Genomic DNA, 6,000 nt, shown 5'->3' with positions numbered 1-6,000 from the left:
TGACAAAAATTCTTTAACATTATAAGAAAAAAAATTTGCAAAATTGTTTTGAACAGAAATCGAAAAAGACAAAAAAATATTTAGTTTTGACCGTATTGAGAAATGAAATAGAGTTAATAAGACTTAATTTGTGTTTGTTTTGCATAGATCTCCAAATCTAAATAAGCGTTATTAAGAAATTCAGAATTCTATATTCTGTACTTCAATTTTTAACTTTGAGTTATCAGTATCCAAATTGTGTCTTTAAGATTTCGATTGTAAGTTTGGAATTCTGAGCTTCGAGTTTGGCGTTGATCGTCGAATTTAGCATGCCTTCGAAATTTCAATGTAGGTCTATGATTTCAGCTTTTATCAAGTTTTTGTGTCTTAATTCTAAATTTCAAATTTAATTTCGAAGTATGTATTGTTATTTTGAGCGTGAAAGACTCTTGATCGTTTTAAAAAGAAAATTAGAATCGCTGTCGATCCTCGACCATGAAGAAAAAATGATGCCGGGTGGGTGTGGTCGCTTCCCCCCCCCCAACTTGATTCGAATACCGATCTCCGATGTTTTATGTACGGCTTCGACGGGGACATTACATCAAATTTGGGGGCTTAATAAAGTGTCGCGTCGCTGGCTGAGAAAACATCCATTGTCGTCTGGCGGCCGTTCGTTGTGGTGTATGTATGTATGTCTGAGATGATCGAGTGGCCGGAAGAAGAAAATCAACCGGTCAAAACCCCTCGAAAATGCTTTTTTTTTCGGGTGGGAGTGGGGAGCAGACATGAGAGATGAGCACATTATCACTCGTGATGTTGTTTTAAGGAAGACATTAGATTTCCGTCGTCGCTCGCTGAGACTCGAGAGAATATTTGGAGTATTTGGGATTGGTCGGTCATGAAAACATATGGAAAAACGAGAAGAAGAAAGTGAACATGACAGTGAAACAAAGCGTGGGTGATCAAGGAAGATGAAAAAAGAGGGGACGGGAAAGACTAGGTGGTTCATATTCGGCTTATGCGTTTGTTCATGATTTACGGTTTGTGTCGGATTGGAAAAATGTATGGGAATAACTTCTAACGAGTGGTTTTGCGGTGGAATTTGTGGGTGACCCACATTTGTTGTCGGTTAGCTGCTTTTGAACCGAAAAAAACGCCAATACCATAAAGTATGTACGTCTATGAGCTAAAAATTATTAATTTTTATGGTTGGGAACATTTGTAACATTTAATAAAGTAATGTGCTATCTTGCTGTTAATCGGAATTCAGACCCATTTTCGACTATCTGGGATACATGAAGGTGTGCTGAACAGTTTTTGTCAAGAAATACAGCGTGAATGCCTTGAAAATTCTAAGATCACTTGAAACAATAATTAGAATTGCATCAAGGTCACCAAAATGTAATTTTTTTGGTCCAATAATTAGAATGATGTAGTACTTTTCGGTGGAACATCATAGCCTTCTGATCTAGCAGTATAATTGGTAGGTATGATTTATTTGGTTTGATTGGTTTGTTTGTATAAAACATCAACGGATCACATGTTGATTCTAATGATAGCTTAATAAACTAATCAATTAAAAGCTACTTAAATCCATTTCTCGACACAGTTAAAATTTTGTTACAGTTACATGTTAAATTTTCACTTGGTTCATTGATCATAAGAATCATCCGAAACACTCTGTAATTGCCAATTAAGGAAAAAGCTAAATCAATTTGTTTCCATGCATATGGGTACAACGTATCAGAACCCTGCAATTGCTAAATCAAATTCGAAGAAAAAAGTTCTTCCCTCACAGAATCCTAAATCTTCAGTAGCATTACACATCTGTGAAACTGGTCATTTCTTCGATCAAGAAAACGTTTCTTTACTTCGATCTTTGAACAGTAATCAGAACAAGAGTCGTTGATTCGGCCTCACATTTCTTCCGGCGTTCGTGCGAGTCAGACGTGATTTTGTCCAACTTTATGTATGTGGAGTTGTGAGTTTTTGGAAACCACAATCGTCACTTGTTGTTTGAAGTTCTCGTGTTTTAATGTCACCGTTTTATCACCGTCCCACGATTCAGCCTAGCTTGCCTGGTGTAAGCTACGTCTAACCGTAATAGGACGTTTGGACTCAGATTTAAGGGAAACCATAACTGTAAAGGAGGCCCATTTCTCGGGACTCGGGACAAGTTTCTCGGGTCTCTAATTATAAAGGAGAGCCCTTCTCATCGCGACCAATACGGTCTTGCCGTGGTCCGCCAAAAAAGGAAGACGCCGTTAAACCCTCACCTGCTTGTCAAAGCCAGACAAGCACCATCCAAAACAGCACCTGGAATCCACGCGATTCTCCAAGCAAGTTCCACCTTCATTTTGGGAACAAATTGGTTATCGAAAAACCCAAACCTGGAACGAAAGTCGACCAGCGCTGAGCGTGAGCGCTCACCACCGTAGTAAGCATCGCAGCATCGGTACTTACCGCATCCAGCCAACTACAGCCCAACCGACAACCTATACATACACACTACACAGTAGAGAGTAATAAAAATTAAAAATCTCAAACTAAAAATCAAATGACACCTTTCGCGACCCATAAACTGGGAAAAAAATAAATTACCAACTACCTAACATGAAAGTCTTGAATTGTAATTTTCTTGGGGGCCGTTCATCGATACTGGTAAGTGCTATCCCAGGTGTTAACCCGGAACACATACTAGGTCTTTTTTTAGCTTTAGCAGCTCATTTGCGCACCGAAGAAGGAGTTATTATTCACTTATGTCCTTTTGACTGTGAAAGCCAGTTTTGGTTTCTCCGGTGATCATTTTGATCAAAACCAAGTAAACCACACAGTTTTCAGTTCGCACAAATTAATAAGCGTGCTCTATTTGCCTCCGATCAGGAAAGGATTTGAATTTACCCGGCAATTCGCAAGACCTCGATGAGCCCGAAAATTATAAATTCGGATTGCCACCGTTGCATGCACGCATACGAACGATGGAAATGTTAATGAAGATCGCAGATCGTCTTTGTATGGACAAACCCACTTGGAGAGTCAGGAAAACCAATATAGAAGTGAATGAACGGCGTCAAAGTCTTCGAAACATACTAAAAGAACAACAGAACTTATGTATTGATTTCTCAAATAAACTTTTTTTTCTGTTTTTAAAAAAGTTGTCCAGATCGGTTAACTATAATGAAGATATAAATGTTACGATGTGTACGGTTATTCCTCACGCAGCCAAAAGTAGTCAAAAATAATATAGAAACGTTATATGAAAAATAGTAATTTTGGCCAAGTTCAAATGTAAATAAAAAGCTGTAAACAAAAAACCCCTCTCCAGTTTTTTTTAATATAATGTAGATTTTAACGTGTTCTTTCAAACAAATTAAAGTTTGAATTTTTTGGTTTGCTCCATTCGAAGTTATGGTTCATACAAAACGGCCATTTTTGAACACAAAATTCATGATAACTGCAAATCAAAAGCAGATATTAGAAATCTGTTTGCTACGAAAGATGCGCATAATGATTTGCTAAATACTTGCCGAACACATGATTTTGATAAGTTGATACCCAACAAAGCTATAACAAAAAAACTTGTTTTTGTAGGACCACCCTAACTTGTACACGAAAAATCATCATAAAACCTAAACGTTAATGGATAGACATTCAAAGTCTTCTACAAAGTTTCATCAATTATGTTGTTCTAAATAATTGCTGAACATAATACAGCACTATCTCATTACAGTAAAAAAATAATTTTCGTATCTAAGGAGTTTTATGAACCACCCTAAAAATGTTCCATTCAAAAGTAGCGCCTTGTAATGTTGTACAACTTTGTCTTGGACACCAAATGTCTTAATCCTAAGGCAAGAGCGCAAAAGATTGTTTCCCGCTTAATTTCATTTCTTGACCACTGTGGCAATGGTAGAATTTTAGACCTTCTTTTTGTGAATAGACCCGATTTAGCTGATATTTTACACCCTCCAAACGCAATTTTAAATACCGACCGACATCATCATCCTACTGTTTTACTGTTCGACTATTTTTCTGACGAGCTTACGGATCCCGTCAGCCCGCATAGACTAAATCTACACTCAGCCGGAAAGGAAACTTTAAATTCACCTGGACTTTCACGTAGGCCCTCATTACGTGAGTTTTCACGTGACTTACATGAACCACTTAGAAGCTTATACAAATTCACTTGATCCTTACGTGAAATTCATATAGCCGTTTGCTGTCAATACATAGACACTTTCGAATCACATAAAAATCCAGTGATCCACCAAGTACAAAGGGATTTGTGATGTTCACGTAGCTCTGAATAACTTATTCACTTTCAATCTATGTGAAAGAATACAGAGCATACTCAATATGGCTTCCATTCAATAGTTGGTGCTGGCAGTTAAAGAAATTACGAATGATGGAGAAGCTGATTTTCCGTAAGTAATAAAAATTTTATTGTTTGCTTGTTGATAACATCTTTTCCTTTTCAAACTGAGTTTGAAATTGGCCAGCTAGGATGGACAGACAATCACCAAAAGGATCATCCAATGAATTTGCAACAATATTGTGAGTGAAATAATTTAAATAAGTGAAGTGTAGTGTGATTTTTAATAAGTAACGGAGGTATAATAATTCGTCAGAGCAATAAAATGTGTCTGCAAAACCAAAACATGTTTATATATTTGTTCAGAAAAGACTCACTACGTTCATATTTCAATAAAATCTATGTGAAATGCATGTAGCAGAACGAATCCCCATGTGAACGGTATGCCCTTCAAATGAAGCTCACCTACAACACATATGAAAATTATGTGAAATCTATTTGCTACGCGAGCTCTGTTTGCTACCTGAAATTCACGTAGGTTTCACATGAATTTCAGGGTGGCAAAAATCTATGTATATTTTTACGTAGCGCTGATGTGAAAAGTTTTTTCGGTGTAGATTTTATGCACTGTGATACCGAACGTGTTATGGAATTGTTACTGAACACAAACTGGCAAATACTTTTCGAAGATCTGAACATCGATGTTTCTGTATCAACCTTCTATGATCATCTCTGGGACGTCTTACACATTCACACGCCGCCTAAACGACTACACCGACATCAGCCTTACAAGCTCCCTTGGTGGAATTCTGAGTTACGAAGGAGCCGCAATTTAGTTCGCAAAGCCCGTAAACGCTACCTTCGAGACCGATCGGTCCAAAACAAGTCAATGCTCTCAAGGCTAGAGATTGAATATTCGACTCTTTGCAACGCTGTTTTCAGTGAACAAGAAGTTCTAAAAGTGCTAAATTCTCTTGATCCCTCGAAAGGATCTGGGCCTGATGTGATTCCAACATCGCTTGTTGTAAAAATAGCTGCTTCGCTTGTCACACCATGATGTGCATGATTTTCAATCGCTCGATCTCTGAAGGTACTTTTCCTACTCTGTGGAAATTTGCATCAATCTCACCGATCCATAAGTCAGGAAATGCTCACCGTGTGGAGAATTACAAGCCAATATCGATTCTTTGCTGCTTTTCCAAAGTGCTAGAAGTCCTGATATACGAGAGAATCTACTTAGCAGCCTCTCCAATACTCGACGATGTCCAGCACGGGTTCATCAAGAAACGATCAACCTTGACAAACCTAATGATCTATGCCAGCGATTTGCATTCTGCAACAGGTAAAAAACTGCAAATGGATTCGATATACGTAGATTTTGCTAAGGCTTTCGACAAAGTACCTCACAGAATCGTAAGAGAAAAACTTGATCGATATGGATTTCCCGAGTGTTCAACTAAATGGCTGTATTCGTATCTGCTGAATCGTCAAGGCTTTATAAACATTCGTGGGACTCACTCCTCCGTATTCGACATGCCGTCTGGTGTTCCGCAGGGTAGTAATCTTGGACCGCTCATCTTCGTGATTTTTATTAACGACCTGGCAACATTCCTTCAGTCGCCGAAACTGCTGTTTGCAGATGACCTTAAAATCTACCGGACCATTGATTCGATTTTGGATTGTGTTGCGCTTCAGGAGGACGTCGATCG

The sequence above is a fragment of the Uranotaenia lowii genome, chromosome 3 (genome assembly GCF_029784155.1).
Source record: "Uranotaenia lowii strain MFRU-FL chromosome 3, ASM2978415v1, whole genome shotgun sequence".
In the NCBI taxonomy this organism is placed as follows: Eukaryota; Metazoa; Arthropoda; class Insecta; order Diptera; family Culicidae; genus Uranotaenia; species Uranotaenia lowii.
Note: the sequence above shows the minus strand (reverse complement) of the source record.